This window comes from Dendrobates tinctorius, unplaced genomic scaffold, assembly GCF_039654945.1.
Source record: "Dendrobates tinctorius isolate UK_male_01 unplaced genomic scaffold, ASM3965494v1 ptg000125l, whole genome shotgun sequence".
Taxonomy (NCBI): Eukaryota; Metazoa; Chordata; class Amphibia; order Anura; family Dendrobatidae; genus Dendrobates; species Dendrobates tinctorius.
This window is the reverse complement of record NW_027361793.1, coordinates 12,504,773-12,520,252: the sequence shown is the minus strand read 5'-3', so window position 1 is coordinate 12,520,252 and position 15,480 is coordinate 12,504,773.

Here is a 15,480-nt window from a genome sequence, read left to right as displayed (position 1 = left end):
GTTCATTCATCCTCATTTTTCACAGTCTTTTACTAGGCATTGCTCCTACCAGCCAGTTTCCTACTCCACACTGATGAGGGGCAATACCCCGAAACAGCTGTCTGTGGATGGATACCATGTTTTGGCATAGGTGGTTTCCTTCATTGGAGATTGCCCTTCCCGTGGTTGTTCCTTCCCGGGGAAAGACCTGGCTGGTCATTGCTTGCGTTGAGAAACATGTGATGGTGTCTCCGCGGCTTCTGTTTTGCATGTTTTGCATATTTCCCATAAGGGATGGGGGCAGTGCTCTAGAATCACTGCGTTGAGAAACACGTGATGGTGTCTCCGCAGTGTTGGATGTTGATCTCCATGAGTTCATTCATCCTCATTTTTCACTATTCTATGTGTATACATGTATTCTATCTTTTCTATTAGAACATGTTAGGGTGATGTTACTATATAACCTCATGTGAATTGCCGTTTTTTCAAAGGACACTGGTGCGTAAAAATCGGACCGCACTCCCATGGTGCGAATGCTGTCCGATTTTTTTCTTGCACCCATTGACTTGCATTGGCGAGTCTCATCTGAGATATGCAGCAATACGCAGCATGCTGCAATATTTTTCTCAGTCCGATTTTGGCTGAGAAAAAACTCGCAAATGAGATGTCACCTATTGAATAACATTGGTCCGAGTGCAATCCTTTTTTTTAGCGGATTGCACTCATCCGTATTTCTCTGGGAGGCTCATCAGACTTACAAGGGGGAGATACAACAGGCATTTATTCGGTCGTCCATGACAGCACCACCTGAGAGAGGGATCCGCCCTTCCTAGGAACAGGAAAACCTACAGATACAAAAAGGGCGGCACCTCTCCCACGCATCAGTTGGTTTCCTGTTCCTAACAAGGACAGAACTCCCTACAGATCGTCCGTCATGGATAACTGAATTCCCAGGCCAGCGGACCGACTCAGGTAGCGGGGGGTTCTCCTACCTCGGTCTCGCTGGGGGCTCTGGATGCGCCACGGTGGGTCCGGGTAGGATGTCCACGGCAGTGGTAAGAGCAGGCGGAGACAGGGTCCGGTGGGCGCCTTCTCTATGGGACCGGTGAGGTAAGCGGTGTCCCCCTGTGTCTCCTTTCCCCGGAGCGGTCCGTTCGGGCGGGCGCCGCCGGCGGTGTCCCACAAAGGGAGCGGGCGGTTCCGAGCCGGCGGCGCAGTGCTAGCCCCTTGCCGCGCGGCGGAAGTGACACGGCGGAGGGGGCGGGGCCTAGCGCCGAAACCGGAAGTCGGATGCCGGTCGACTTCCGGTTGTTGTGGATGCGCGCCCGCCGCCTGAAGGGCAGGCCTGAAGGGGAGGGGGAGGATCGCGAGGCGGTCCAATGGGGGGCCCGAACACCGGACGGAGTTCCTGCTGATCCGGAGGGGAAGCCTTCTTAAGACAGAAGGCATTGCTGCTGAGGTGCTTCTGGAGGCCCAGCGATGGACACAACAGAAGCCCCCATGGACCCACAAGAGGTGCAGCCCGTGGCAAAGCACCCCAGTGACCAGCCTAAGGGGCGGAAGGAGGGACGTTCGAGTGGACAGAGCCACAGTAGTTCCTCTAGGCCAAAGGATCCTCCTGCAGCCCCCCATGATCCGGTACCTGTCCTCATCTGCAAGGGTAAGAGATCTGCGAGAATGTATCCTGATGCAGTGTCCCCTTATGTTTTTTGATTCTCAGGGGAAGAAGGCCACAGGGAAGCAGAAGCACAAGGAATGTGCCCTCTGTAGTTGCCCCTTACCAGATGGCCACCCTAAGAGATTGTGTCAGTCTTGCGTGAGACAGACGGTAGGGACGGAGATGAGGGGTAGAACGTGAGTGGAGTATCAGACTCTTACACTCTTCCCTATTTATGCAGGTAGCGGAAGAAGCTCCAAGCTTCGCTACAGACCTGAGGCAATTAATCAGGACTGAAATAAAAGCCCTATCAAAAGAAGATTCTTCTAAAAGAAGACGGGCTAGTGTTTCAGGCTCAGAATCTTCAGTCGGGTCAGCCTCTATTAGGAGCCTGTCCCTCAAGATAGCTTTCCTGATAGCCATAACGTCAGCCCGTAGGGTAAGCGACATTCAGGCATTGTCTAAGCGCCCACCTTTTCTTCAGGTAAAAGAGGATAGGGTAATACTTAGACCTGACCCAGCGTATTTACCAAAAGTAGCCTCCAGCTTTCATAGGTCGCAGGAAATAGTCCTTCCATCCTTCCTCCCTCAACCAACTAATGAGAAAGAGGAGAAGCTACACACTTTAGATGTTAGGAGATGCCTCTTGGAGTATCTAGCGGCTACCGATCCCTGGAAGAAGGACAATGCCCTCTTTGTCTCCTACCAAGGCCCTAGGAAAGGTCTTAGGGTGTCCAAAAGTACACTAGCCAGATGGATTAGAGAAGCAATCTCGTTAGCTTATACCTCAAAAGGTAGAGTAGCTCCGGAGAAATTGAAGGCGCATTCCACCAGAGCCGTGGCGACCTCATGGGCCGAGAGATCGGAAGTCTCCATCGACCAGATTTGTAAGGCGGCCACTTGGTCCTCTCCGAGCACTTTTTATAGTCATTATAGGCTAGACTTGGGTGCTTCTGCAGACCTCTCCTTCGGTATCAGGGTTCTGCAGGCTGTAGTCCCCCCCCTAAAGTAGTGATTACTCTCTGTAATTCTCTCAGGTGGTGCTGTCATGGACGACCGAATAAAGTCTTAGTTACTCACCGGTTAACGGTATTTTTCGGAGTCCATGACAGCACCCATAGATTCCCTTCCCTTAGTCAATTTGGGTGTGCACGTCTTCCCTTTGTACATATCCACGGGTGATAAAAATTTAAGTATTAATATTGTTGTACATATAATCATGCATTAACCTTGGAGGTCCTCTTTTATGCTCTGTAATCCAACTGATGCGTGGGAGAGGTGCCGCCCTTTTTGTATCTGTAGGTTTTCCTGTTCCTAGGAAGGGCGGATCCCTCTCTCAGGTGGTGCTGTCATGGACTCCGAAAAATACCGTTAACCGGTGAGTAACTAAGACTTTTGTCATGGTCTGGCAGTGCATTTATGTCAAATGGCTCTCACTGTGTGGATGCATTTCATGGTGACATAAAGGCTATCCCCCTTCCTGAGTGATGCAGTTGGAAGGCCAAGTACTGGCAGGTGGCTCTAAAAATGGTTCTGTTTGTTGGCAATACCACAATGGTCACTGTAGGAATACAACAGAACTATGATGGTTATGAGAGTCTTTTAGACAATGTACTATACATCTACATATGTTTTAAACATAGAGCCAAAAATGGTCAGTAGGGGTCTTCTAAAGATAAAGACATTGGTGAAGGTAAACATGATGGCCTTATAGCTTGACCTCTACTCAAATAAGATGCGTACAGCTCTTTTTGAAAAGGCTTCCAGTAAGGACATAAGATTCTGGGAGTGGGGATGTTATAGAGCCATTACAAGTTAATCTAAATTAAAAAATCACGCAGACGTAACCTAAAAAATCTGATGGCGGAGATCGAATTAAGGAGGATGGTAGATCCTTTTTTTTGGCACTCCTTGCTGCAGGAATCTCATAAATGGTGGGGAAGTTCATGAGGAAATCACCCGTTTAGCCTTCAAGGGTAGCAAGGATTAGGACTGGGAGCTTTGATAGCCAAAGTGCGTGTGTAGGCAATGTTTTTCCATGTTCATGGCTTGTTGATTGTTGCTTCCAAGACAAGTCAATCTCTGCCATTCCAGAGGTTTCGTGTTTGCTTGTTCTTTGAGGCATTTGACAGTTTTATGAGTAGAACATAAGGGAGCTAGCTGGTAAGTAATGCCTTAACCCCTTCCCGACCTGTGACACAGCGTATGCATCATGAAAGTCCATGCCAATCTGACCCATGACGCATATGCTGTGTCACAACTTCAAAGTCCCCCTGCGGGTCGGGTGACCAGGGTCAATAAAAGGTCACCCGACTCGCAGATACAGGGGGCTTTGTACTTCACCACAGGGGGCGTGGCTTCACCCCCACGTGGCTACAATCGCTCTGATTGGCTGTTAAAAGCGAAACAGCCAATCAGAGCGATAGTAATATTTCATCAATGAAAATTGATGAAATATTACAATCCAGCCATGGCCGATGCTGCAGTAGCATCAGACATGGCTGGAGACACTGATCCGACCCTCCCCACCGGCGATCGGCCCCCCGCCACTGAATGACAGCGGTGATCTGCCACCGCTGTCATCATCTGCTCCCCCTCCCCTTCCCTCCACTACCCCCTCACCCCCCGGTACCTTCCGAGTGCCGCTGTCGCTCCCAGGGTCCCACGGTCCCGGATCATGGGAGCCGCCATCTTGGAAAATGGCGGGCGCATGCGCAGTGCGCCCGCTCGAATCTGCGGCTGCAGATTCCATTCATTCATTTTGATCACTCTCACTGTGATCAAAATGAAATAAAAAGTAAATAAACCCCCCGTTTATCACCCCCATAGGTAGGCACGACTAATAAAATAAAGAAAATATTTTTATTTTTATTTTTCCATTAGGGTTAGGGTTGGAATTAGGGTTAGGGTTGCAATTAGGGTTAGGGTGGAATTAGGGTTAGGGTTAGAATTAGGATGGAATTAGGGTTAGGGTTGGAATTAAGGTTAGAATTAGGGTTGGAATTAGGGTTAGGGTTGGGATTAGGGTTAGGGGTGTGTTAGGGTTAGGCTTGTGGTTAGGGTTGGGATTAGGGTTAGGGGTGTGTTGGGGTTAGGGTTATGGTTAGGGATGTGTTGCGGTTAGGGTTGTGATAAGGGGTGTGTTGGGGTTAGGGTTGGAGATTGAATTGAGGGGTTTCCACTGTTAGGCACATCAGGGGGTCTCCAAAAGACATGGTGCCACCATTGATTCCAGCCAATTTTGCGTTCAAAAAGTCAAATAGTGCTCCCTCCCTTCCAAGCCCCGACATGTGCCCAAATAGTGGTTTACTCCAACATATGGGGTATCAGCGCACTCAGGAAAAATTGCACAACAACTTTTGGGGACTAATTTCTCCTGTTACCTTTGGAAAAATAAAAACATTGGGGGCTAAAAAATTATTTTTGTGGAAAAAAATAACATGCTAAAAAAATCATTTTTGAGGAAAAAAATGATTTTTTATTTTCACTGCTCTACGTTATAAAGTTTTGTGAAGCACTTGAGGTATCGGTGTACTCAGGAAAAATTGCCCAACAAGTTTTAGGACCCATTTTATCCTGTTGCCCATGTGAAAATGAAAAGAAAAGAAAATTTTTCTGAAAAAAAAGTACCTTTTTTTTTACAGATCAATTTGTGAAGCACCTGGGTGTTCAAAGTGATCACTATGCATCTAGATAAGCTCCTTGGGGGGTCTAGTTTCCAAAATGGGGTCACTTGTGGGGGAGCTCCAATGTTTATGCACACAGGGGCTTTCCAAAGGCGACATAGCAAGCGCTAAATATTCCAGCATATTTTCCATTCAAAAAGTCAAATGGCGCTCCTTCCCTTCTGAGCCCTGCCGTGCGCCCAAACAGTGGTTTATGACCACATATGAGGTATTGGTGTACTCAGGAGAACTTGCCTAACAAATTTTAGGATCCATTTTATCCTGTTGCCCATGTGAAAATGAAAAAAATGATGCTAAAAGAAAATTTTTGTTGGAAAAATTAAAATGTCTATTTTTTCCTCCACGTTGCTTTAGTTCCTGTGAAGCACTTGAAGGGTTAATAATCTTCTAGAATTTAGTTTTGAGTAGCCTGATGGGTGCAGTTTTTAGCATGGTTGTCACTTTTGGGTATTTTCTGCCATGTTGACCCCTCAAAGTGACTTCAAATGTGAGGTGGTCCCTAAAAAAAATGGTTTTGTAAATTTTTTTGTAAAAATGAGAAATCACTGGTCAACTTTTAACCCTTATAACTTCCTAGCAAAAAAAAAAAATGTTTCCAAAATTGTGCTGATGTAAAGTAGACATGTGGGAAATGTTAACAGAATAAAAATTCAAAATTTGAAAATTGCAAAATTTTCACCAAATTTCTGATTTTTTCTCAAATAAACGTAAAAATTATCGACATAAATTTACCACTAACATGAAGCCCAATATGTCACGAAAAAACAATCTCGGAATCGCTAGGATGCGTTGAAGCGTTCCAGAGTTATTACCTCATAAAGGGACACTGGTCAGAATTGCAAAAAATGGCCAGGTCATTAAGGTCAAAATAGGCTGGGTCATGAAGGGGTTAATGCACTACCTAGAGGATTTTTAGTGCCATCGGGGTCATCATTGTGTCAGCATTCTTTAGACACATTGATAAAAGAAAGATTTGTACTAAAAAAAGACGATATTGACTTTTCCAGTACATTTCTCTTTGATGATAATGTTAGAATTTAATGCCTCTTTATTTGGCTATTCATGACATCATCAGAAAGGGGAGTGGCTTATGTTTATGTATTGAATTTTCTGCTTGTATCACATGTTACGGCAAAGACTGGCTGGCAGCTGAATCTATTCTGCTGTTCTCTACTTGATGTGTACATGGAATTTTTAATAAAGTCTCAATAAACGATTCATATAATTTTATATGATAATACACTTTTGCCCTTTCTACTACTCTGAATTTCCTTGTGGAAGCTGAAAAGTTGTCTGGATTTTCTATCCTATATCGGACTGGCACGGATGAGCATATACGGTACATTGCTGACGTTTAGTATTGCTTCCTCCAATAAGCGGCACTAGAGTTTCTGTCCTTTTTTATATCTCTGAAGAGGCTATTTGCATATTTAAATTTCCAGAGGAGCAATGCCTGACTTATGTCTCCATAAGGCATATGCTAAATGGCACATGGATTTTGGATATTTTAGGTCTGTTTAGTTTTAGTAGATATGTGATGATGTGTGTAAGGAAATGTTCTCACATTGCTTTTTTTGCTGCGCTTTTTTTCTGTTGCCAAAACCTGATCTCTTGGCAGTAAAAAATCTGCAGCCAAAATGCTGTTTTCTTGCTGCTTTTCTTGCTGCGTTTTTCAGGATCCTAAAGTTCAGCTTTGCTTCAACCATACAAGCATGAAAAATACAAGGAGCTAGATCTCCACTGCGAGACATATGTGACATCATAACAAAAAAAAAGAAAAAGCAAATTTGATCAAACTAGTTAGGGAAAAAAGTTTTTTTTTTATGTTAGGTAGGGTATTATTAACCTTAATGCATACCATTACGTTAATTATCACTAATTCAAGACTAGGATTGCTTTAAAAAAGTTTTTTTTAAGTCTGAAAAATAGTGACTAGAATTGGTCGAGCGTTGCATACATATCTCAAATTTGATTATGACTAATTAAATTATGCTTGGGGTGGGGAGAAACAAATGGATTGCTGTAAGAAATGAAGTGCAAATTACATTACAATAAAAAACACTCACGTCCATGTTCATGTATCAATACCGAGATATGTTTTATAGTTGAGAAAATCACAAAAATAAATGGGTTTCACATACTGCTGCACCTGCATTTTTTTCAGCAGAAATACTGCAAAAATTGATCAATTTTCCTGCATTAGTGCAAAAAACAAAGCAAAAAATGCTTTCAATGCGTAAAAAAAGATGCAAAACACTGAAAGAAGTGACATCCTGCAGTTTTTAAAAATGCGTCAGTTTTCCAATTCAGTCAGGAAAAACAAAGCACGTACGTGAGATTTCTGAAATCTCATAACTTTTGCTGGTACTGTAAAACACAGCTTTTAATTTGCATAAAAAACTGCAGAAAAAAAGGTCTGGAAAAATACAACATGTGAACATAGCGTAATGAAGATACAGGTATAAGTGGAATGTGTGAACTCTGAACATCTTGAACATTGTGTTTTAGTAGATGTTGAGGTTGTAGGTCAGAGGTTTAGCAACAAACTGTGTCTGTACTGTTACAAACTTAACATTATGGCTGGTCCATACAATCAGGGCAACTGTTACCACCCACCTTTCGTGTCTCCCCTTTTTCCCTCATACACTGTAAGCTTGCGAGCAGGGCCCTCATTCCTCTTGGTATTTGTTATAATCTATGTGATTATTGTTATGCTGTAATGTCTATTGTCTGTACAAATCCCCTCCGAAATGTAAAGTGCTGCAGAATATGTCATAAATAAAATTTATTATTATATTAAATAAAAAACTTTATGCTTGGGTGGGTGCAGAGTGCCATTTTAAGCTAAATCAGATGAGAAAAAATGTGTTTGGGGTTGTAATATATTTTTTTATTTCATAATTCAAATTTAAGTTTTGCATATCCTGTAGACTGTGAGGCCTCGTGGGCAGGGTCCTCTCTCCTGTACCTGTGTGTGCTTTGTATTGCTCATGTTTATTGTACTTGTCGATATTTGCCCTTTTCACATGTAGAGCACCATGGAATAAGTGGCGCTATAAAAATGTATTATTATAATAATAATAATGTACGAGTCAATAGGTTTAATAACATTTTTGCATTGTTTACCTATGCTTATTTCCACTTTTCAGAAAAAGAATAGGTAAAGTAAAAAAAAGATTAGTTTATCATTTACAAAAAAACAACAAAACTAAATATTTAATGATGAAAATGGCCTATTAATAGCAAAATACGCAACAAAAATGGAATACATTGAAAATCCACATTTTATATGCAAGTGTATGGGAGCCCTCCAGTCACTTGCAATAACTACTCTCTTATTTGGAGATGAAATGTTAATGTACATTAATGCTCATAAGCCTTTGTGAACCTTTCAGGATCTAGACCAGCTGTTTGAACAGGTCCACCATGTTTTGTAGTTGGAGCTAAGATTTACAAACCATAAGTGCATGAATGAGTGCTACCACCAGATGGCAGTATTGGTCTAAGAATCAGGAAACAATTCCTTTCTGACTCCATGGCGAAATTCACATTCTTCATGTGTACGTATAAAACACGCATCATACCCTAAAACATCTGGCCCCTGAAAACAGATACAGTGAATTTCCATGACTAGTGAAACTTTATTAGAAAAGTACATGGCTGTAAAAACTCAGAATTCTATATGAACCGCTCATATTACCCTTTTTAAAATGTTCTTAATGTGTCAGATTTGCCTGTACTATCCCCATGATTATGTTATGGTGAGAACACGTATCTTAGGTCTTATTCAGGTGCTCAATATTTTCACATATGTGAAAAAGAAGGAACTATTATCATCAGTATTTGGTCTGTGTGTTTGTTTTTAACATTAATGTTTCATTAGTGATTTTACCATTTGTTTAAAAAAAGAAAAATTTTGCAAAGCTTTTACTTATTGCAGGATTAAAAATGGACAGCACACGGCCTGCGCTCTGATGTCCTCCATGTGCTTCTGGGATTTTCATGGAAACATAGACTTCTATGAGTGACTGAGGATGTCTCCATGATTATTATGAGGACATTCAGTCCGCAAAGAAACAGACCTGAAAAGCACCATAGAACAGGGCCGCCATCAGGGCATTACTGCCTTTACTGCTGTATGGGGTCCGGTGAACAGCAGTACAGAAGGGGGCCCGCAGGTCAGGGGCCCCTCTCCTGTGCTTCTAGTCATCGGGCCCTAAGTGCTGTGCCTGTGTGTCATCGGGCGGGCCCCAAGTGGGCGCTGCGGGCAGGCCCCAAATGCGCGCTGCGGCCGGGCCTGCAGCGCACACATCAGCAGAGCCGCCACAGCAGCCGACATCTGAAAGATACAGAAGTGCTGAAGGACCTGTGGTGACGTCATCGTTATCACAGGCCTTCACCATTGATCAACTCTGCCCCGTGATCACATGACGATGACATCACCACAGGTCCTTCAGCTCACACAGCAGCAGCTTCATCTTCGCCGCAGGAGCGTGGCCAGGTAAGAAGAAAGTTTTCATTTTATTTTATTATTGAAAGGGGCAATATGTTTCCATGGCAGGATGGAGACACATGGACCGGGGCAGAATGGAGACACACAGAGGCAGAATGGAGACTCGGGGGCAGGATTGGAGACACACGGGGCAAATATGGAGACATGGAGTCAGAACGTGACGGTGAGACACGGAGGCAGAGTGTGAGACACGGGGGCAGAATATGAGACAAGGGGGCATAATGGACACGGGGGTAGAATGTGAGACACAATGGGCAGAATGTGATAGTGAGACACAGGAAGGGGGCAAAATGTGATACACGGGGCCAGAATGTGACAGTGAGACACAGGAGGGGGCAGAATGTGAGACATGGGGGCAGAGAATGTGAGACATGGGGGAAGAATGTGAGACATGGGGGCAGAATGTGATAGTAAGACACAGGAGGGGGCAGAATGTGAGACACAGGGCAGAATGTGACAGTGAGACACAGGAGGGGGCAGAATGGACACGGGGCAGAATGTGACAGTGAGACACAGGAAGGGGCAAAATGTGAGACATGGGGGGAAGAATGTGACAGTAAGACACAGGAGGGGGCAGAATGGACACAGGGCAGAATGTGAGACACAGGAGGGGCAATATGTGACAGTGAGACACAGGAGGGGGCAGGATGCAAGACACAGGGGGCAGGATGGGAGACACATGGTTCAGGATCATGGGGCAGGATGGATATGAGGTAGACAGATGGGTCGGGATAGGGAGATCATATGGGGGCATAATGGATACTCATGAGGGCAGGATGAGAGGACATATGGCTGGAGCCAGGAATGAGACACAAGGTGGCCAGGATGAGGGATATTATTACCATAGGGGCTAATTAAGGGATATTATTACTGCAGTGATGTATTTATTTTATTTTTTTAGGATACTGTTTTAAATGGGGGGAGGTCCTGTTACTGTGCAGAGCGATTCTGTCACCTTTTTTTCTTCATCTGGTGTAGTGTTGAAGTTGGGAAAAAAATTAAGTAATGTGCTCTGCAAGTGGAGCTCTAGATAACAATTATTTCCTGCAGAGATGAGCCCTGGCTGGAAGACGTGATGGCGGTCTGTACTGGATGAAAGATGAAAAGCAAAGCTGAAGGACCTGTGGTGACGTCATCGTTATCACAGGCCTTCACCATTGATCAACTCTGCCCCGTGATCACATGACGATGACATCACCACAGGTCCTTCAGCTCACACAGCAGCAGCTCCATCTTCGCCGCAGGAGCGTGGCCAGGTAAGAAGAAAGTTTTTATTTTATTATTGAAAGGGGCAATATGTTTCTCTGGCAGGATGGAGACACATGGACTGGGGCAGAATGGAGACACACACAGGCAGAATGGAGACTCGGGGGCAGGATTGGAGACACACAGGGGCAAATATGGAGACATGGGGTCAGAATGTGATGGTGAGACACAGGGGCAGAATATGAGACAAGGGGGCAGAATGGACATGGGGCAGAATGTGAGACACAATGGGCAGAATGTGACAGTGAGACACAGGAAGGGGGCAGAATGAACACGGAGGGGCAAAATGTGAGACACGGGGACAGAATGTGACAGTGAGACACAGGAGGGGGCAGAATGTGAGACATGGGGGCAGAGAATGTGAGACATGGGGGAAGAATGTGAGACACGGGGGCAGAATGTGATAGTGAGACACAGGAGGGGGGGCAGAATGTGAGACACAGGGCAGAATGTGACAGTGAGACAGGAGGGGGCAGAATGTGACAGTGAGACACAGGAAGGGACAGAATGTGAAACATGGGGGGAAGAATGTGACAGTAAGACACAGGAGGGGGCAGAATGGACACAGGGCAGAATGTGAGACACAGGAGGGGCAGTATGTGACAGTGAGACACAAGAGGGGTAGAATGTGAGACACAGGAGGGGGCAGGATGCAAGACACAGGCGGCAGGATGGGAGACACATGGTGCAGGATCATGGGGCAGGATGGATATGAGGTAGACAGATGGGTCAGGATAGGGAGATCATATGGGGGCAGAATGGATACTCATGAGGGCAGGATGAGAGAACATATGGCTGGAGCCAGGAATGAGACACAAGGTGGCCAGGATGAGGGATATTATTACCATAGGGGCTAATTAAGGGATATTATTACTGCAGTGATGTATTTATTTTATTTTTTTGAGGATACTGTTTTAAATGGGGGGAGGTCCTGTTACTGTGCAGAGCGACTCTGTCACCTTTTTTTCTTCATCTGGTGTAGTGTTGAAGTTGGGAAAAAAATAAAGTAATGTGCTCTGCAAGTGGAGCTATAGATAACAGTTATTTCCTGCAGAGATGAGCCCTGGCTGGAAGATGTGATGGCGGTCTGTACTGGATGAAAGATGAAAAGCAAAGCTGAAGGACCTGTGGTGACATCATCGTTATCACAGGCCTTCACCATTCATCAACTCTGCCCCTGATCACATGACGATGACATCACCACAGGTCCTTCAGCTCACACAGCAGCAGCTCCATCTTCACTGCAGGAGCGTGGCCAGGTAAGAAGAAATTTTTATTTTATTATTGAAAGGGGCAATATGTTTCCCTGGAAGGATGGAGACACATGGACTGGGGCAGAATGGAGACACACAGAGGCAGAATGCAGACTCGGGGGCAGGATTGGAGACACACAGGGGCAAATATGGAGACATGGGGTCAGAATGTGATGGTGAGACACGGAGGCAGAGTGTGAGACACGGGGGCAGAATATGAGACAAGGGGGCAGAATGGACACAGGGGCAGAATGTGAGACATAATGGGCAGAATGTGACAGACACAGGAAGGGAGCAGAATGGACACGGGGCTGAATGTGACAGTGAGACACAGGGGGCAAAATGTGAGACACGGGGACAGAATGTGACAGTGAGACACAGGAGGGGGCAGAATGTGAGACACGGGGGCAGAGAATGTGAGACACGGGGGAAGAATGTGAGACACGGGGGCAGAATGTGATAGTGAGACACAGGAGGGGCAGAATGTGAGACACAGGGCAGAATGTGACAGTGAGACACAGGAGGGGGCAGAATGTGACAGTGAGACACAGGAAGGGGCAGAATGTGAAACATAGGGGGAAGAATGTGACAGTAAGACACAGGAGGGGGCAGAGTGGACACAGGGCAGAATGTGAGACACAGGAGGGGCAGTATGTGACAGTGAGACACAAGAGGGGTTAGAATGTGAGACACAGGAGGGGGCAGGATGCAAGACACAGGGGGCAGGATGGGAGACACATGGTGCAGGATCATGGGGCAGGATGGATATGAGGTAGACAGATGGGTCGGGATAGGGAGATCATATGGGGGCATAATGGATACTCATGAGGGCAGGATGAGAGAACATATGGCTGGAGCCAGGAATGAGACACACGGTGGCCAGGATGAGGGATATTATTACCATAGGGGCTAAATAAGGGATATTATTACTGCAGTGATGTATTTATTTTATTTTTTGAGGATACTGTTTTAAATGGGGGAGGTCCTGTTACTGTGCAGAGCGATTCTGTCACCTTTTTTTCTTCATCTGGTGTAGTGTTGAAGTTGGGAAAAAAATCAAGTAATGTGCTCTGCAAGTGTAGCTCTAGATAACAGTTATTTCCTGCAGAGATGAGCCCTGGCTGGAAGACGTGATGGCGGTCTGTACTGGATGGAAGATGAAAAGCAAAGCTGAAGGACTTCACCTAGAGACATCTCTGGTGAGTCAGTGTGTTACACTGACACTATACACTATATACAGAGTTCATGTGTACAATGTCACCAGTGATCACTGTATTACTTGTACACTGACACTATATACAGAGCTCATTTGTATAATGTCACTGGTGATGACTGTATTACCTGTACACAGACACTGCATACTAAGTACAGATCTCCGGTGTATAATGGCACTTATGGTGATAGTATCATGTTTTTTTTATTAATGATCAGTATTGTAGTATTCAGTCACCATGGGGTGATAATATGTGGTCTGGACATAGTGCGGTGGTATTTGTCCCTTGTATGTGCTATTATTCTGTCACTGTGGTGGTAATATGTGGTCTGCTCATGGTGTGGCTGTATTTGTTCCTTGTATGTTCCTTGTATGTATGTTCCTTGTATATCCTAGACATAGCTTGGGGGAGCATTTATGCAGGGGGCATTTATGCACATGTAATCGAAGTACATGTATCAAAGTACTGGCAGTTATAACATGGCAGTTAGACAGGGCATGAGACAGGTAAGACATTTATATACATCAACTCCCTGTACATTTGGATTACAACAAATATATACCATATGCATTTGTGTAATTTATATCCTGGCCACTGCATTCACACACATCCACCGCCCTGGCATTAACTCTCTATACTTCATCCATATTGGCCCCTCGCTCCTTTCCTCTCCTATGTATAGCACTCACGCTCTTTTCACATTGTTAAATTGCACAGATCCAGTCAGTCCCACCATTTAACATAAGAGATGCTCTCACAAATCACTTAACCATCTGCTCACTCTTTCTATCCTCCTTCTCCTAGTCGCAGGAGACATTGCTCCCAACCCTGGTCCCCCATGTTATAGAAAGTCAAACCTCCCAACTGCTACACTCAGAAACCCCTATAATCTTATTAATATTCCCTGCATGCCATCTATCTCTCTTAATTGTGCACTTTGGAATTCTCGCTCAGTGTGTAACAAACTCTCCTTCACTCATGACTTTTTCCTTTCTAATTCTCTTAACCTCCTGGCTCTTACTGAAACCTGGATCCAGCAGTCAGACACTACCGCTGTTGCTGCTCTTTCATACAGGGGACTACACTTCTCTCATACCCCAAGATCAGACAATAGAGCAGGTGGAGGCGTTGGTCTGCTCTTATCACCAAAATGTACCTTTCAGGTTATCCCTCAACTACCCTCACTAGTCTTCCCTTCTTTTGAGGTCCATGCCGTCAGACTCTACACCCCCTTCTCCATGCAAGTGGTGGTGGTGTATCGTCCTCCCGGCCCCTCCCATCAGTTCCTGGATCATTTTGCCACTTGGCTTCCACATTTTCTCTCCTATGACATCCCTACCCTCATCATGGGAGATTTCAACATCCCCATTGCTCTTCCCCTCTCCCCATCTGCTACTCACCTTTTATTTCTAACCTCCTCATTTGGCCTTTCGCAGCTTACTAATTCTACAACGCATGAAGACGGAAACTCCCTCGACTTGGTCTTCTCTCGGCTTTGTGCAGTGGATGATTTTGCAAACTCCCCTCTCCCACTCTCTGACCACAATCTTCTTTCATTCTCTATCAAGAACTGCCAGGCTGCTCAGGTCACCTCCACTGTCCATACTTATAGAAACATACAGGCCATTAACACCCAGAAACTTATGAAGAACTGGCAGTCTTCATTGGCTCCTATCTCCTCCCTCTCATGTCCTGATTCTGCATTGAAGCATTACAATGAAGCACCTCAAAGTGCCCTGGATGAATTTGCACCCCCTATAAATAGAACACCACAACACAGACGGCAACAACCCTGGCACACCCTGCAAACACGTTTCCTGCAGCGGTGCTCCAGGTGCGCCAAACGTCTGTGGAGAAAATCCAATCGACACGAAGATTTCATCCATTATAGTTTTATGCTTAGAACATACAG